This window comes from Lates calcarifer, unplaced genomic scaffold, assembly GCF_001640805.2.
Source record: "Lates calcarifer isolate ASB-BC8 unplaced genomic scaffold, TLL_Latcal_v3 _unitig_950_quiver_259, whole genome shotgun sequence".
In the NCBI taxonomy this organism is placed as follows: Eukaryota; Metazoa; Chordata; class Actinopteri; family Centropomidae; genus Lates; species Lates calcarifer.
The window spans coordinates 1085964-1106380 of record NW_026118117.1 but is presented as its reverse complement, the minus strand read 5'-3'; the positions used below and the strand labels follow the sequence as shown (position 1 = coordinate 1106380).

The 20417-nt window shown below is 39.9% G+C and overlaps 1 protein-coding gene across 1 annotated transcript in view; it reads right to left on the bottom strand.

The window, feature by feature from the left end:
* ccdc102a (coiled-coil domain containing 102A) overlaps positions 1–19272 on the bottom strand; it is a 68107-nt gene extending 48835 nt beyond the window's left edge. Inside the window, exon 1 of the mRNA XM_018672096.2 lies at positions 19103–19272. The gene's annotated coding sequence lies outside the window, so the exon portion shown is untranslated. The remainder of the gene's footprint in view (positions 1–19102) is intronic.
* Positions 19273–20417: the final 1145 nt, after the last annotated feature.

Below are 20417 nucleotides of genomic sequence, written 5' to 3'. Positions count from 1 at the left end.
AGTGACTCACAAAGATGTGTTGAGGACAATTTAACATGTCAGAGGCATAATTCATTGAAAACACCACTTATCGCTCAATCAGCTCACAAATAATATCAGAGTACATTAGAAACTACAGAGATGAACTGCCATTTACTGTGTCCCACTGAAAAATCTTCACAAAGAGTGACACTGGAAGCTGAAGCATCTAGAAGCTGTCCTATTACATTAAAAAATGGCTGACAGTACAATTCTGTGGCTCTAATGTAAGCCTAATAATTTCAGCTTTGGCTCCAAACTTCTACATCAAACCTTTTTCCAAGTCACAGAGTTCTTGAAACAGAGCCAGTGGGACATTTTCAAACATCAAAGCAGAGCTGGAGACACCCCCCAAAAAAAAAAAAAAAAAAAAAAACTAAAATAACAGAGCTTTTCACAGGAAGAAGTCTAGATATGTAGGCTTGTAAACAGTCTGCTCTGTGAGTCGACTCGTCAAGCAGAATTATCTTCATTACACAATCAAAGGAAAAGATCAGAGATATTTGAGCTGTAATGATGTGATAAAAGATACCGGGCAGGTTTTCAGTTATGACTCACTCCTGTACCATACTTAACCTTGTACAGAAAAACATCAGAAAAATAGCCTCAGCTGTGATGTGTCATGATGCAAAATCAGTGCTGCTACTAGTAACTGAAAATGGTCTCATCATAAATGAATTTTTCTCCACTACTGCCTCATTTTTTTCTGTTTAAACTTCAGGAAATCATTGAACAGTATGTGTGTTCACAAGTCATTTTGACATGATAAAGATGTTGCATTGTTGGAAAATAAAAATACAGAAAATACCAGCAAAGTTGATCTTGCCAGGGCATTTGAGTAGTCACATGTGCCAAACTTTCCCATCCAGCCCACAGAATATGTGTATATAAAATATTTCCAGACTTCAGCTAGTGATGCTATGGCAGTTGAGCAGAAGGCTAATACTGTCAAAACACTATTAAAGTTGATAAATATTTTTCTCCAATCAGGACTGCATTCTTCGATGACATTCATGGCATTACCGATTTTAATCATCACTCTTCTGAGGTCTGAGAACATTTTATAGTTAGGCCAAAAGTCTGGTTATCCTTGATTTTCTGTGTCTTTTTTTAGGGGTGTCTGCTCACACTGATGTATGCAAATAAATCATAAGAACATAACATTAACATTGTAAAAATTTGAAAATATTAAACAATAACGGGTTAACTAGGCCTGACTAAATATAATTCTAGTTGAAAGTTGGGTCCCCACGATAAGTGCTTAGTAAAATTCTGGCCCTTGGACAAATGCAGTTAATGATGTATAGGCTACTGCTCAGTATAAAAACCTGACAATGGTTAGTGCTTACAGTTTTTGGTATAATGTTTTTATTTTTAGTTATATTTGTATGTATATACACCAATCAGTCATAACATTAAAACCACTGACAACTGAAGTGAATAACATTCATCGTCTTGTTACAATACAATGTTCTGCTGAGGAACCATGGGTCCTTCATTCATCTGGATGTTACTTTGACATGTACCACCCACCTAAACATTGTTTTATACCAAGCACACACACCCAATGGCAACAGCAATCCCAACATCAGCGGCCTCCCCCAGCAGGATAATGCTCCCACCACACCACAAAATCTGTCCTGAAATGTCTCCAGGAACACGACAAAGAGCCCAAGGTGTTGACCTGGCCTCCAAACTCCCCAGATCCCAAACTGACCCAGCATCTGTGGAATGATCCAGAACAAGTTAGATCCATGGAGGCCCCATCCCACAACCCACAGGACCCAAAGGATCTGCTGCCAATGTCACAGTCCCAGACACTACAGGAGATCTTCAGAGATCCCATGTCCAAGCCCCAACAGGTCAGAGCTGTTTTGCCAGTATGAGGGGGGCCTATGTAACATTGAATCAGATTGGGATCTGTGGAGTTTGGAGGTTGTGTTCCTCAAGACATTTCTGAGCAGTTTTTTTGGTGTGGTGGGAACATTATCCGGCTGGGGGAGGCCCCTGACACTGGCGAGTGTTGTTGCCATTGGAGGGGTGTGTGCTTGGTTTGTGACAATATTTAGGTGGGTGGTACGTGATAAAGTAACGTCCAAATGAATGTCAGGACCAAAGGTTCCTCAGCAGAACATTGCGTTATAACGAGATGATTGATGTTATTCACTTCATCCACCAGTGCTCATAATGTTATGGCTGATCGGCGTATCAGATGTGTGGTGTGAATATATGTTGTCAGTGCAGGAGCTTATCATAGCCCACAGTTATGTCTAGCAAAATCTAGCCATGACTATTCCGCAAGCAATTCAAATCAAACCACTATTTTTTCCTAAACCTAACCAAGTAGTTTTACTGCCTAAACCTAACCAAAAGGAGTGATTTTATTATTGTTACCATGTCAACAAAGCTCTGGTAACAAGACCATTCCATAAAGTTAACTTTAAAACTTGTTTTTTGAGTTCTGTGGTCTTCTGAAAACAGCATTTTCTATATTTTTCCTTAAGAATATTAACAACATTAGGTTTTTAATCACCTGGGACTATCCACTCAAGCAAGAGTCTACCACCTAACTATGAGACTATATTTAGGCAAAACTGTGCTCTGAGCTACATGCTAATGTCTGCATGCCAACTTATTCAGTGCAAATATACTAATGTTTAGCAGATATAATGTTGACCTATAACATCATCACAGTTTAGCATGTTAGCATACTAACAAACCCAAAGTACAGGAGAGGCTGATGAGAATTTCAATTATTTAGTCATAAAGCAAGGCACTGGATATGTTGGTCTTCTGGTGGTACCAGAAGAAATTTCAGGGAACCAACAAAGTGAAAAGGCTTTATCCTCTGAATATGTACACAATTTCATGGCAGTCTAACAGTTTAAAAAAAAAAAAAACTATTTCAGTCTAGACCAAAGTGATTGAGTGAGCAACTGACAGACCAGATATTGCCATACTTAGAAGCCCATAGCTAAATGGTAAATAGACTGTACTTATATAGCGCTTTTCCACCACTCAAAGCACTTCACACTACAGATCACATTCACCCCATTCACACAGTGCTTTCTAGACCTAGACACACACATTCGCACACATCGGAAGCAATTTGGGGTTCAGTATCTTGCCCAAGGATACTTTGGCACGAGGACTGGAGGAGCTGGGAATCGAACCACCGACCTTCTGAGGGCTGGACGACTGCTCTACCTCCTGAGCCACAGCCCCCATCATACCATACTGAACCTTTGATGTGAACTTTCAGTACAGTGCAGATACAATTTGGCGATACTAAATTAAAAAGTTATGCGGTCAGTCCAGTAATTCTAAAATCTTTAAATCTTTTTTTCAGGTTGATAAAACATTGGCTTCAGTGTGTGATGGCTGCTCCCTCTATGGTGACAGGGTTAGGGTTAGGGTTAGGTACACAAGCAACAACATAATGATGAGTGTGCGGACTCCTAGACAGAAAGGATCAGCAAGCAGTCAACAGTTGGTGTGGTCAGCCAAGACTGCCTAGTATTATTACTGCTATCAATCACATAATGACATGGGCTGCTATTTACCCAGTCCATACCCACTACCACAACAAAGAATAAAGACTGCTTGTTAGTGGGATTTTTTAAAAGATCTCTCACTGGAAAAGTTGCTCTTTGCAACCTTATTAATAGTATTTAAGACTCAAGACGATTAACTTAATTTCAAAGGCTTAAGTTTGTACCATTTAATGCCATTCTGCTCTGTCTAACTTTAGTACCCAGAGCATATGCTCTGTTGGACAAATTGGTACTCCATCTCTCACACATCTGTGCAAAACTGTCAAACAAGAGAACTTCATATCCCATGGGGCCCCAGGTGTTATTGCAGCGGAAGGCTCCACTGTAGCAAATTATACAGCACATTCCTGAACCATGACTATCCCTCTCCTTCTCTCTCTCCCTCCTTGTCTTTCATACACACACTCACTCCTGTGGTTCCACACAGCATACGCCCTACATGCCAACAGAAATGCACACAAAGTCAAACATGCACTGTGCACACATCTACACACTGAGCGTGAGTGAATGACTTCAAGGACAGAGTCAAAAGTGAGAAGCTGTATGACTTTATCTTTTTGTATTTATACATGAGAAAGCAAGCGTGAGTGAGTGTCGAGCTCAGCACAGGCTCGCGCTGCAATAACACACTGCCATCATCAACAAAACTGAGAAAGAAGAGTGAGAAACAGTTCAATGTAGGTAGAGTCAGGTGACGGAGGAGGAGAGACACTTTCACTGCACTTTGCTGTACAGTCACAGTATATGAGGCTTCAGGATCAGATGCAATGAATAATGCAATAACTTTCCACCTAAATACCAAAAACATCTGAAGAAAACCCTTCAAATATCCCAAACAAGTGAGGTAATCCACTTGTTTCTTGTTAAGACAAATCCTCCTTCATGAACCTCCATGAGAAAAGAGACATACAAGACCTGATTTGCACCGGCACCAACGTATTTCACCTTGTCTGGAAGCCAAATCAAAGTCATGAGCTTAATAATATTCCAATGCAAACACAATGGGTTGGAAAATAGATAGGGAGTCACATTTGACATACATTTTACAGATCATATTTTAAGATCAGATCAGTCCATAGTTAACATTTTGAAACTGTACACTGGAGTATTACACTGACTTCAGCACTGGTAATTGATAGCAGAACCTTTTGGACTTGTTAAAAATGGAGAGGACTTTTATCAGTCCTACAAGACTATGAAGATGGTTTTAATAAACCCTTCATACTAAACAGCCACTGCCCCTGAATTATGAAGATTTTACATTATGAATTGAGTGAGTCTTGTGATGTTTGGTAGTCTTCTTTTAGGCCATTTTAACCCAGAGGAATTCAATTCACCATGGTAGAAGACTATGAAAATAGGCAAAGATTCACAGACAATTTGGGTCAACATCTTATTGACTATCAAAATTGCTGTTGATCAATTTTCTGTCAATTATTCAGTAAATGGACTGTACTTATATATCACTTTTCTAGTATGGACCACTTAAAGCGCATCACACTACATGTCACATTCACAGTGCTCTTTAACACATTCACACACCAAATGCATCAGGGGGCAATTTGGGGTTCAGTATCTTGCCCATGGATATTTCAGCACAGCCTGGAGGAGCTGGGGATTGAACCGCCAACCTTCTGGTTGGTAGGCCACTGCTCTACCTCCTGAGCCACAGCCACCCATTAATGGTTTCACCTCAAAAAGTAACAGATTTAACTGTTCCAGTCCAGTATTCAACGGCAAGTAGAATTTCTCTTTACAAAGTCTGATACTACTGTTTCAAAATTCAGAAGTTGTCAGTCAGACACACACATTTTATCTTCGCTTCCCTGCACTATCACCTTAATCATTATTATTGGGCGAGGTTATTGAAGCATTTTCAACATGCCTCAGCTGTTGAGAAAGCAGAACTAAAAAAGGATCATTTCTACAGGGCATGGTGGCTATAAAGTTTCTAGCACTCTAAAAAGCTGAGAGAGTTTTGCATAATGCACACAATTAGGTAAAAATAAAAAGAGGACTCAGATCTTTTCCTTCTTCAGTGCAGAAGTTGCTGAGGTGAAGGAGATGATGAAATTCCAGGACAGAGATAGAAAGAGAAATCAAGGCAACCCAGTGCCTTGAGATGAGCAACAGAGGAGGAGGTTATACCTTCACAATAAAACACTCACTGCCTAAATGGCAAATTTAACTGGCAAGTCTGTAATTGCCATTCACCTGTACCCTATCCTTCCACGAATCAATACTGTTTTATATTAACATTGGATCTATTGACATTGTGTACTAATTAAAAAGATGTGATCAAGCAAAAGAGGATTATCACTCAACTCTGCTGATCCCCTTAGCTACACCAACTGTTTTAGCAACTTCTAGCTCATTGTTTTGCATTTAGCTCTCGTCATCCTTTTACAAAATAGTCAACATTTTCAGTAAATTGGCACTTAGTAAAGTGGTATAGTCCTTTAAATTTAACTACGCATTAATCCACAACATTATACGTTTCTTTAATACCCAAGTTAAAAATATATAATCCAATGCCCCCTTAGCATGGCCTGTTGGCTGAGGTTTTGAAAGACAATGTATTTCTCAAGACTTTTTTCATACTTTTGTCTAAAGCTAATTGGTGTGTGTACAAACAGCTTCAAGGGTGGAAGATGATCTTGCAAATATACAATTTTGACATGTAGCTAAAGCATGACATTTAACAGTGTAGGTGTTGGTGGATAAAACAAACAAACAGCCAAACAGTGCCTCAGTATAACACCAGTTTTATACTGTCAGGATAGCCTGAGATGACCGGGAATTTGTATTGCTCTAATCTTTATTCCGCAGGACACAGAGTTCACAGCCTGTGTGACATAAAGCTCAGTCGGCTCCTGGGGGGAGGGGGGGGGGTGTAACATGCCCCAATGGGGATCAAACCACCTTTTAATTGCAAGCAAATCAGCCAAACAAGCTTACACTGCAACACATGGACACATGGGAGCTTATGCAGTCAGTTTAAGACCTTCAGAATGGGGAAAACCTCCCCCCACCACCACTGCTCTCACCCGACAACAACCAGGTAGTGGAAGAGGAAAAAGAAAAGATCAGTCATAAAGCAGAAATACCAGATACACAAATGTCATTGCATCTTTAGCTGGCAAAAAAAAAAAAATCAGCCATTGCAGGTTTACCACACTACAACCAGTAACTAATTACAAACGTTTGAGTTAAATTTTCTTTGTAGTAGGTTAGCTTTGCATTACTCAGAACAAAGGAGTTTAAAATTAAGTTACTTAAATAGTCTTTAGTGGTGTACGGCTGTAAACCCTGCTGTCATGCTGAGTGCATAGATGAGTGTGCAATAGCCTACTTCAGAGCCATTAATTAAACACTGATTTAAGACGCACAGATACGCACTGATTGAATGACAGGTACAGTCACACGGAGAGCTGGTAGAGACAGACAGCCGATAACAATTTGGAGATTTGGAATTTCTCCCAGTAGACTGGAGATCAATAGTTAGTACAAACCTAACGTAATGTTAAATCTAGTTAAATCTACCTCTTTTCCACTTCTTTCTTTCTCTCCCTTTAACCTCAACCTGTTGTCAGAGCTGACTCCACTTCCTGTGACCACTATTTCAAATTAAAAGCCCTCTAAAGAGTTATTATAGTGTGCCTCCAGCATTTACACTATCGTTTTTCAAATCTTTATTATTATTTTTCCGTACCTTTTTCAGTCTCTAACTAGTCCCACACACTTTATGCTACAGCCACCATTCAGGTATCAAAATGTTCAGCTTCTCCTGGACTTTTTGATCCTATGCGTGTATGTTTTTAAATTAATTTTTTTTATGAATTAAAAAATGAATGGGATCCTATGGGAGCTTTCCCAATCCCAAGGTTCCCGGTTTGATTCCCGCTTCAGACACTGAAATTTCACTGCACTTTCTGCTGTAGAAACCATTCTGCTATGAAAAAGTTTCACTTTTTAAGCTTTTTACTGTTTTGCTTATTCAACTTTGTTCAACTGTTTATGCTTTTATGCTATTTTGCTATTTATAACAATTTTGCAATTTTACAGAATTTTTAGAATTGCTTTTACTACCAGGCATTGCACTGTGGACTTCAGTGGCGAGATCGGTAATGCGGATGCCTACCAACCAAAGTACCAAAAACCCTCCCAAAAAAATAAATACTATAACTAACTAATAGAGATCACTATGAATACTTTACGCTTTTTGGAATTTTGCTATTTATACAATTTTGCAATTTTATTACCACTACAATTCATTATAGCACCACGCAGGACCCTGTGGTCTTCAGTGGCACAACTGGTAGAGCAGTTGCCTATCGATCATGAGATTGCTGGTTTGAGTTCAGCAGTGGACGGTTATAGATTTTAAAAAAAAATACTACTAATAATAATAATAATAATATTAATAAAGATTTGAAGAGCAATAGTCCGAATGCTTCCAGCATGAAATCCTATTGCACCATGGAGTACTTCTCCTGCCAGGCTGCTGACAGCATTGTCAGCCAGTTTTAACTTGCCCTAACACCAGTAATTTCATCTTCAGCTGAATGCATTCTGCAAGTGACATGAGCTAAGAGTATTCCAGTTTGCAGCTTATGTTTTTCAAACACCTAATGTGTGCATAAAGCATTAAATATCCTCTAGGCTTCACTCAGCAATATATTCTTCTAGAGCTCTTCTCCTAATGACCTCACCTGGGTGCAGTTCCAGATTTTTCTTCACTAAATCAAACTGAGGTGAAAAACCCCATAGTTTCTAAACTCCAGTTGGTGTGCTATTGTAATATTGCCTCTTCAACAGATAAATGAAGCCAGCAATGAAATGGGCATTGGTGACTGATTTCAACATTCTTTGTTCTTTTTAAACTTTACCTTTGATTTTATTTAGATTTTATATTTGATTCTGGGGAGATATTATTGAGTTATAGTAATATGAACAACACTGTCACTGCTTTATAATCAATATATTGTTGGATTTAAAATATAAGTAAATTCTAAGCCCATTCTGAATTTATTCTTTTTCTTGCACGGTAATAAAAAAAGAATTTATAACAGCATTGACAAAAGTTGTCCAAACAAAACCAATCCCTACAACACATTACATGAGAGCCAGCTTCCTCTATGCCTATTCACACTAGAATTAAGTAACTGGCATGGCTGGATGACCTGAAGTCAGATTATAATTTAATCCAGTGAGCCAGACCACATCCTTCAAATGGTTCAAATTTCAGAGTGACTGGTGTTAGAGTAAACCCTGATTCAAAGCAGACTTAATGTTTATGAGCAACGTAATGAGATTACACAGAGAAACAAAGATGACACATCAAATGCAAAGTGGAGTATTAAGTAGCAGCAATGTAAAATGTATTTGTTCATTCTGATGCAGTATAAACTCAGAAAACAGTTTACTGGCAGAGGAAGGATGAAAACTTGAGTTCAGAGTGCAGTGGTTAAAGCTGTAATGATTAAGATAAGGATAGAGACACTTTAAAGCCATATTATGGAAGCAGAAGCAGATCAGAGAACCTGATATGACTTTTGTTTGTGTGATTTCTGAGGCAGATATTCCATTTAAGCATGTGGGCATAGTGTTGCCTGTGTATCAACAGAAGCAATTGAGCGTTAAAGACAAGCAAATCTGTCTGCAACCACACTGAAGGTGGAGGTACACACATCCACTTGCTACCCTGTACCTGTACAAGTAGAGTACCATGTGTATGGGTACAGATACAAGTTATTAATTATTTAAATACAAATAAACACTCAGGATAACCACAAAGTCCATTAGTAACTGTTCTGGAGCTTTGGATCCTATCACATCCTGTGGACCAAGTGGTCAGACTGTTTGCCAAGAGCTGTTTCCAAGCGGCAAGTATGGAAACATGTAACCTGTAAACTCCAAGTTCAGTAAACTTTTAAGCCAAACTGGATAAAGAGTCCTTAAAGTAGAGACGTTCCAATCAAGTTTTTAGCTAATAATAATAATAATAATAATAGCTAATAATAGCTGTAGGTTACTTAATCTTATTACATGCATGGCAACTGCATACTGACATGCACGTATGCTGTGTCTCAATTTGCTTATTTCTATACTCACACTTGCTATTGTCACACTGACGAGTATAGAAACATGCAGTGCACTTTTTGAGTGCACAGGATGGTGCACTCAAAACAGTCAAAAAGTTGAGTGTGGAATAAAGGACATTTCTCATCCTCAACAGTTGTCATACAACATCAGAATCATCCAACAGATGCTGGGATGTGGGGAGTTTGGAGGCCAGGGCTCTTTGTTTTAATTAATTTATCAGACTGGCACGACTAGAGAATGTTCACAACCTGTGATAAGATGCAAACAAGCTTTTTAAAAAAATAAAGAGCTGTCCAGGGCACACTTGAAAATAGGGCACTTTTCATTGTTTTTTGATGTTTTACAAACCAAACCATTAACTGAGAAAATCAAATAATCAATAATGGAACTAATTGTGAGTGGCAGCCCCACTGGATAAAAAAATCAAACAGTATGTTTATACACTAAATCAGGAGTGGCCAACCCGCGGCTCCCAAGCTGCATGCGGCTCTTTGCCTGGTTTCATGCGGCTCTTACGTTCATATCCAAGTTTGTGTTTGTGGGTTTTTTTTTATGTGCATGTTCGCTTCGGTTGAGTTCAATACGGTATTTTCGTCAAATGCGCATGTGCGTGAGATGAAAATACCGCAAAGTTTCCCAGTAGGGGCAAGATCATTTGAGTAAACAATTTGTGTCAAGTTCGCTCTTAAAGGGAAAAAATGCACAGCAAAACGAAAATATGAAGATGAACACAGGACGTTTTTAACAGAGTGGGAGAGGTTTTTTTTTTTGTTGAACGTAATAGCAAGCCATTTTGCCTTATATGTCAGGCGTCATTAGCACATTTCAAAGCTTCAAATCTTCAGCGCCACTTCAGCTCACTCCATGCTAACATCGACCAGGAATTTCCAAAAGGGACTGAACTTCGCAAGCACAAGTTGGTCACTTTGAAAAGTCAGGCAGAAAAGCAGATACAGTTTTTCCAAAAATTTACGAAGCGCTCAAAACTGGCTTGGAACATTGCATTCAAGCATGTGAGTATTTTAGTGTTGCATTGGATGAGAGTTGTGACATACAAGATAAGCCTCAGTTAGCAATATTTGCACAGTCTGTGTCAAACAATTGTGTGAACAAAGAAAAACTCCTTGAAATTGTGCCATTAAAAGACAACCCGTGGCATAGATGTGAAAGAAACAATGATGGCTGCATTTGCGAAAGCAAATCTGCCCATACCGAAATTAACTGCAATAGCCATGGATGGAGCACCAGCCATGATCGGATCTGTGAACGGACTTGTGGGGCTGTGCAAAGCTGACCAAACATTTCCCAAGTTTTGGAATTTCCATTGCATCATCCACAGGGAGCAACTTGTGTCTAAATCATTGAATTTAGACAACGTCATGAAGCCTGTGATGGAAATCATCAACTACATCCGCACACATGCGCTTAACCACAGGAAATTCAAGAATCTCATTGCTGAGCTGGACCAAGGGATTCCAGGTGACCTGCTGCTGCACTGCACTGTGAGGTGGCTGTCAAAAGGCCAGGTACTCTCTCACTTCTTTGAGCTTTTGGATGCCGTGAAACTGTTAATGGAAGAAAAGGACAAGGACTATCCCGAGCTCTCGGACCTCAAGTGGATTATGGATCTGGCCTTTTTGATTGACATGCTGTGTCACTTGGACAGACTGAACCTGACCCTGCAGGGTAAGTTAAAAATGCTGCCTGACCTGGTGCAAAATGTGCTTGCGTTTGTCAACAAACTGAAGCTGTTCAAGGCGCATATTCAAAAGCCACTCTGCTAAAAGCCAGCGGGCAAGTCACCAGCGCCGCCCTGAATAAGCAAAGAGCCAGATATGCAACACTGGTTGAAAACCTGCACGAAAGCTTTGTGACCCAGTTCCGTGATCTACAACTGAAAAGGCCACAGATTACGTTCCTCGTCGACCCATTTAATGCGGAGACGGACTGTTTGAAAGCCCCGCTAGTCACAGATGAGGCTGCGGCTGAGTTGGAGATGATCGATCTTTGTGAGGAGGACCAACTGAAACCTGCTTTAAGGGAAGGGACCATTGAGAAAAGTGTGCCAATGGAAAAATACCCCAATGTCAAACGGGCCGCGCTTAAGATACTGTCAATGTTTGGGTCAACATAAGTCTGTGAGTCTGTTTTTTCTACCCTGAACCACGTGAAATCAAAGCATCGATCTGTTCTGACTGACACCCATGTGAAAGAATTGCTTCAAGTGGCAGCAACGGAATACAAGCCAGATTTGAAGAGGGTTTGTGTGTGTGAGACAGTGCACACAATGTTCATTGTTGAAAATGACTGGCCTGTGGTCTTAGTACTGTAGGAGTCAATTTCTGTCATTATCATGTTGGTATGTGACATTTACAATAAATCTGGCTGAGCAGAGGTCTGTGTGTGTGTGAGAGAGGAAGGGATGGGTGATGTTCATGTGTGCCCATGTGTATGATGTGGCTCTTTGCGGTAACACAGTAAAAAATGTGGCTCTTGGTCTCTGACTGGTTGGCCATCCCTGCACTAAATGCTTGTAATGTTTTGCAATATTTTAACTATTATTTAAGAAAAAAAAACATACCTGTACTTCATAAAGGCCCATAAGTTTGAAGATTGGTCCCTTTGCATTAGGTCTGTTCAACCAAAACTAGGCATAAAGTCAGGATTATTGTGACCCCCAACTGTCAGTGAGAGGAATCAGAGAAGTCTCTGACTCCACCTACCAGGGCCATCTGCTGCTCCTGTTCACTACATCTGGAAGACAGCTCAGAAACCACTGACGTCATGTGGTGGTTCCACCCAAACAAGAGGGCTATGTGTGTTTATTGTGTATGTGTTTATTGTGTGTGAGTGCTACAGGATAAGTTATGGGTAAGCTATGGCTTCTTCCTTGTAAAGGAAGTCTGGAAAGAGACATACACACACACACCATACCAAAAAATGTAGTAGTAATGAAAACATTTAGTTCACACTGACAGACATAGAATGCATACAATATATACCCACGAAATTCTCGCCCTAAAATGTAATATCACACACACACACACACACACACACATGAAAACACCCACCCACACTGACTCAAGCATTTGGAAAGCCCATAGTTAAGTTTTAAGTGACAGGAGCAGACCAAAGGCATTCCTCTGCTTGCTCTAACTCAAAGTCTGCTGCCAGCCATAATTACCAAGTACAAAACAAACACAGCTAAACATAGACACACACACTCTTCCACTCAGATGGAAACACACTCCCTCCAAGAATAAAACTGCCTACACTCACAATGCATCTCTCTTTGCTGTTTCTATTTGGAGTTTGATAACCCTTTATGCAACCAGTCAAACCTCTGGCTTTCATGATATGCATATACACTGGGCAATATATAGTGGCTAATGGCTACTGGCCACTTGAGGTCAGGGTGAATCATCTAACAGCTACAAGGTTATGGGTTTAAATTTAAAGGCCTGCTCCTGTCTGTGTGGGATATATTTTAAAGCCATATTCTTGATTTGAGCAGCTATGTGCTGAATAGCTCTCAGAACATTTTGGTGCACAGAATCATGCAGTGAAGCTAAATGTCATCATACAGAGGAAAGATGAGTCCTCCTCAGAGGTGTACTCCTGGGAAAGACATGAGAGAGTCTTTCTCTAGGGAACCATCTGTGCCCTGACCTGTAATTGTTCAGCCATTCAGTGTGGTTTTTACATGTACTTCATACTCGAGAGCTGGCTAGGTAAAGTCTGTTTAATGTCCGCTTCAGCTGATTCCGACATTTCTATTCATACATACAGATCCAACAAGTACTGTCAAGAAAAGCTCAGGGTTGCAGTGCATGTGTGAAAACAGCTCTACAATGGTAATACAGCATTATCAACAAGACCAAGAGTTAGACTGTCATTAGCTGAACGCATTACTTTGTGGAGATAGTTGTAATAATTAAATAATACTAAATTGACAGATCAACATTAAATGCCCCAATCAGCCACTCTGGTGTGCTGCGCAAGCCTAAAAGTGACACCTGAGCCCATCATTGCTGCCTCTTGCTGCCAATTATGAGACCCCTGAACCTGACCCACAGCTAAAATTTATATTATTGCTTTATTTCAACCTTTAGGCCACTGGCCTAACGCAATGACTACACACTGTCTCTCTGTCTCTGTCTCTCTACCTACAACACGTGACACACATGAACACAGACAACTGGCAACTAGAAAGTTATTAACAACACATATTTGAAAATAACTAAACTCTAATTCTAAACCTGAAGTTTCATGCAACAAAATGACCTGAACCTGACCCAAAGCCTGATACTTTATGGGAATCTGCCAGGGCTGCTTTATGTCATGGAATTCCTGGCCGCCCTAATGCAGATAAATGAGAAAAAAATACACTGTTCTCTAAGTCCCTATAAAGAGATTGACAAAATGTGTTCTGTGCTAGGTACCAATTAGCTGTCTTAGTAGCACTTCCACCTCCCTGACCACTTTGTATAGCTGACTGTAATACAGGTGTTAACACAAACAGTTAAAATGGAATGAAGCTTCACTCTGGATAGAAATGGAAGTGATGCATAGCAAGTTAAAGCTAGCAAGTTAAAGTTGACAAAATCTGGGGGCGCCCCCATAGCTGAATGGTTGGGGCGCGTACCACATGGGCCTAAGTGCCCTGGGCAGCTGGTCCCCGGATCGACTGGCCGGTCTGGCCGGACCTTTACTGCGTGTCATTCCCCCACTCTCTCTCCCTGTTTCCTGTCTCCTCTCCACTGTCCTGTCAAAAAATTAACTTTAAAAAAAAAGTTGACAAAATCCAAGAAGCAGTCTTCCACAGTCATCTGGACGTTTGGCTCACACATTAAATCAGTTACACACCCCATGCTGATAACAACTTGACTTCCAAGACCAAGAAATTAGAGACAGAAAGGGCAGAGCAAGTGAACAGAAAGAGTTTAAAAAAACAAAGAAGAGATGGGGATGCTGAGAGTAAAGCAAACAGTGTGAGGGGATTGGAATGTGTTCAAGCAGCTGTGGTGAGCGAAGGTACACTGTCAGCCTGGCACATGGGCTGTCAGCTACATACTAACTGCTTCAAATAGCAGCGGAACAAATACGAGTGCATTCTCATCACGGTGCTTAAGTCCTCAGACTTATAGTAAGGGAAAGACCCTTCCTTCTTCCACAGACACAGAAGAAACTATTTGAATAGGTAAAGATAAGAGATGGGCCAGAGAGATGTGTTAGAGCAGACAGAGGTAGTAGAAAGACTTGGCTCCACTGGTTTGGCCTGAGTTTCACTGGGTGGAGCGACAAATGAGAGGATGTTGATATTCCACACAGGAAGACAGACAAACAAAAGGTCTGCTGGACGCACACAGGCCACAAAGAACAGACCAAACCATATTTCACTTGAGGACCAGCAGTGTTTAGCCCCAAAAACTGAACTGTAGTTTTCATGGTGGATTTCATGGTTTTCTGTCTCACAGCTAGAGCTGTTTTAAAACCAGTATAACATATATAACACCATTATAAGCTTTTCATATAGGTTCTGTTGAGTATAAACACGTTTTCCACACAGTTTTTCTTTCTTGTTAAAAAATATGCCACATCTGAATAAAACACAGAATTGTTTCAAAGGTTAATAGCATTTGTGAATTTGACACAGCCTGGTCAGTTTCCAGAAAGTACTGATGTGTGCTAATCACTGAACTGAACTAGCCAGGTTTATATAAAGCGTTTCAAATCAGAGTAGCTCCACTTTTACCTGCTACCATAGTAAAATACTGCTTACACAGCATTCCAGCAGTGTTCACAATCTAATGATGTCATATAGTAACATGTATCTGAAACATGGGACTTTTTTTAAGTACATGTTGCACAAAACACTTCTGTAATTTATCTTAAGTAGCTTTTTGGAAAGCCGGTCATTTATTTCAGTAAGAGATCTGTTTACTTCTTCCTTTAGTGGAAATCTGCACCTAGTTTCATGGAGATTAATCCAATAGTTGTTGAGATATTTCAGTCTGACTGACTGAGACTGCCATGCCAACAGTCAACAGACTGATGCACAATGAAAATGATCATTCGTTGCAGCTTTAATAAAATGCAGAGATGGGAGCGGCACGGCGGTGCAGTGGTTAGGTGTGAATGTGAATGTGAATGGTTGATGTCTATATGTGTTGGCCCTGCAATGGACTGGTGATCCATACAGGGTGTACCCTGCCTCTCGCCCAGTGTCAGCTGGGATAGGCTCCAGCTCCTCCAAGACCCTTAAAGGATAAGCAGTATAGATAATGGATGGATGGATATATCTATGGGCTAATGTCACAATGTACTTCATATTACTATTCTGATATTTTGTTTACAGTCACAAATAAATACCTGTGTACTTTTTGTCATACAAAACATTGTGCAGATGCATTACAGTGACAACACAGATTTTCAAGCAACAGCAACTAAACCTTTTCCTCATATTGATTCAATTTACTGGCTCACTAGTTCTCAAAAAGTAATCATTAATGGAGCCTAAAGCACTTAGACTTAGACTTAGACTTAGACGGACTTTATTGATCCCTTTGGGATGACTCCTTCGGGGAAATTACGTAACACATATTAACACATATTAACATCTATCCTGCCTACAATACCACAGACACACACACACACACACACACAGACAGATCAGAGGAGGTGTCTCAACCAGGAGCACATGGCTCCCTCAGAAACTCTTGGTTTCCATGACAACCACACAATCAAGTCACAAAACATTTTGTGTGTGTGTGTGTGTGCACGCGCACGCGCGATCCACATTTCCAGTGTACGTGTGTGTGCACGCTTGCATTTGTGTGCGTTTGTGTATGTGTGTGTTTAAAAGCAAGACAGATAAATAAGGGAGACTGAAGTGAACGGAGGACAGGTGTGTGTGAGAGGTGGTGATGGAGGCAAAAATGAAGAGAGAGCAGAGTGCACACTAGCAGGGCTATCACAGCGACAAAGCAGGCTGCTACAGGAAGCAAAACAGATGGTGCTGTCTGCTGCGTGAAACCTCAGGATGCTGTATGATGATGTGCTGTGACAGAAATGCAGGGATACCCCGACATCCCCGTGATACTGAACACCTTTACATCAAATATACAGATTTAAAACACACCTAATGTTACACTTTTGTTTGTTTCATTCTTCTGGATGCTGAGATTTATGTTTCATTCCCTTTTGTAGTTTGGAGGTGACTCACTGACTTTTTGAAAGTGGTTAGAGGCAAATTTAACCACATTCAAAAGCAGAGGGGGTTTGGATGAAGATGATCTGATTGCCCAGGAAGTGACTCCAGCTAAAGTGTCTGTCTCTCAGTAACTGCAAATATGTACATAAGCTCTACAGCAGAGATTGTTAGCCTGTCAGAATGGGAGAACCTGGATTTAAATGAAAACTCGCAGCAGTTAAGTTGACAACAAAAAGACAGCATCAGTCTTGATCTGTGCTAACTAACCATGCCAGAGACCACCCAGAGTATTTCAACATATAAATCAGAAACAAATGCTGACAAATGCCTCTCTCCTGCTGCTGGAATGCAGTGCACAAACATCACAAGTCTTTTCAGATGGGATTCTTTGGGATGGAATTCTGTGAAGTGGGAAGTTAACTATTGTATTTATTTACGGGTCTGACAAGAAGAAGTGCAGGACTTCCTGTAGTAGTCTCTCATTTTTTAGACTGTCAGCGAAAATGTAATAAGGCCTCAGGGTTCTCTTACAAACAGATGCAAAGGTGGAATGTACAGTATATTTAAGGTAGGCCTGCAACAACTATTATATACATTATATACATATATACATTGTCGAAATAGTTGCAGAACCTGTTGATTAGCAGTTCAATTCATTGGCTAATTGTTACGGCTTTAATTTGAAGGTAATGCTGACATAACTCTTTTGTATGATTTCTATACATCCACACAGTTGAGGGAGTATATCATACTCTCTTTGTGGGGCTGGGTATCATTTGAATTTTTTTAATAACAGTGCTTATTCGATGCCTGACTACGCATTAATTGGACTGGTAGTCCAATTAATGCTTACAAATGATTACATAAAAACGCATTGATTTAACAGCTGTTGCCTACTTACTTTTATATCATATTCTTCACAAGCAGCTTGCAAGTACATCAGATCCCCATTCATACAGTAACTAACTAACTCATAAGTTCTACAGTGTTGAAAATTATAAATCTAGCCAGACATTTGATGTCAGCTTTTGGCTCTTTCCAGTTCACAATTCTCTGGTGTCAAAAAATATTGAGATTTAACACCCAATCCCAGTTTAAGCCTTTTACATATAAACATTACATTTTCTGAGATATACATTCCTGATGATCTCTGAAAAAAATCCAAATGTTGCTAAATAACTCTCAGTTCATTTTGTACAACACAAAAACTTACTGACATTATTGTGTAGGAAAGTAAGTAGTATCAGTAACATTAATATGGACAACTATAAGATCCAGGAATGAGTTTTTAAAAAAGAATTGCTTCTGTGTCTCAAATATACATGAGAGGCACAAAGTGCAGCAAACCCAGTTCCTATCTCCATGACACACTTCACATCAAGTTGATCCCAGACCACCACAACCAAGAAGACCACATCTCAGCACATTTCTGATCATTAAAGATGGTTCACTCAGTTTTCTAGCTAGCTGCCTTTTCACAAAGTTTGAATCAATCCTCAGGTTTCATCTCAAATACCACAGATTAGACATACTGTTGTCTGGCATTTGAATGCAATGAACTCCTGCAGCTATTAGTAAATGCATCATTCATGGCTGACATATGGTTACATTGTTAGGTAAAATGCAGAAATGGTTAGGCCTACAGACCTTCCAGCACAGATTGCTTGGTTTGTCTCTTCTTCTGAATAAGGCAGCTGTGACATTCATATGTTCATTTCATTTGTGGAGAAGCTAACTGTTCCCTCTCAGGTACCACTGGGGATCCCCCACTTTACAAACTGCTACAGGCTGCTCTCTGGAACTCATTAGTCATGTAATTATAAATCCTCAAAAATGTTTCCAAAAGTCAATGAGTGAAGAAAAGAGTACCACTGTGTAAACTTCACAATGGCTTCAAAAGGCAAGAGTGCTTTTTTTCAATAGCAACGCCGTATCTGAAATAGAAGGAGACATCATGGATAAGACAACAAAGTAAGTATCCTTCCACAGTGCTAGGTGCAGCATAGGTCTATTCTTTGTAAATTAGTAGCCAACCCTACCCACCGATTCCAAAAAACAAAACAAAAGAAAAAATCTGTCTAGGCTATATAGAAAGAAAAGGAGACGAACATGATGATTTTCGTGTCATTTGACACCAGTGTGTCTCAAAGCAGTGGGCTCAGTCAAACTATGAGCCACTATAACAACAAAAACAAAGCAGGAGAAAACGTACCGTAAAGGAAGCAATGGCAACCACCGCTGTTGTCTGTGGTATCCCGGTGAAGCAGCTGAGGATTCCCCTTTTTTCCTGCCAACCCTCCGTCAGGCTCCTGTTCTCTTTCTGCAGTTTTTTCCTCCTCTAGTCTGGATGGAAAACGACGTCCTCGCTGAGGAGAGAAAACGGGCGGGTCTCGAGTGTTTGGACAACCCAGTCGACCAATCCGCTATCGATATGCCAACAATCTACTGCTTTGACCCAATCGGGTTCTGTTCCCAACACACAGCCGTGCACTTATTGGTTGGCTGAACAAGGACCTCCCACTTTGAAATTACTCTAGCACCGGAGGAAGAGCAGGAGCCTGTGCAATGTGATCTCCTTCATACCAGCTCACTTACCTGCAGCTGGACACGAGACAAGCAGAAGGTCTGTTACACAGTTAAATCTGTTCGCAGTATATTCAGCCGGTTTTTTTTAATGTAAAATCAAAAAAATACTGAGCTATAAATTGTCAACTACTGTATAGATCTATTACACATGATCATCAACACTGATCATCAAATATTGGATTTGAAAATTATTCCTCTCATAACTGAGAAAAAGAATTATTTTCATTGCTTTGGTTCATCGATAACACGTTAAGTCTCTCACCATCACAGTCCCTTAAAAATAAAAGTATTCAATTTCCTGTTTTGTCAGACCAACAGCCCAAACCATGAAAGCGACAGAAAGCAAGCTGTCACATTGGAGAAGCTGGAACTGGGTGGTATTTCTTTTTTCATTTTTGCTCAAAACATGACTTAAACTATTAATCAGTAATTTAAAATAGTTAACATTAACCTTCTGTCAGTTGTTAAACTGGTTATTCAACCCACACAATGACTATTTTCAGTCAAAATTAGATCCCTCAGATCTTTCAATATTGTATATCCACTATTACTGTGTCTGATTATCATTTTATTATTGTTTTACAGTGTTTCAGTCATTTTTTTTGTATGTACACAAATATATATATATATATATATATATGTGTGTGTGTGTGTGTGTGTGTGTGTGTATAATGGTAAGTCAAGGACCATAATCTATACCAGAAACAGTTCATGTTGTATTTGGTTATTTGAATAGGTCAAACTGGTCTCTACTAGCCCCCATTCTAACAGCTATGAGAAATGTCTAGGGGTTTTTCTCTATGTTGAAAGACACAAAACTAAAGGTCATAATTTAAAGCTAGATTTTGACAGTTGCACTCTCCAGGACAAGGCCTCAAATTCAGGTAATACAACAGGACACAGATGATGTAAGATGAAGTTGATATTTTCCTGTAGTGTTG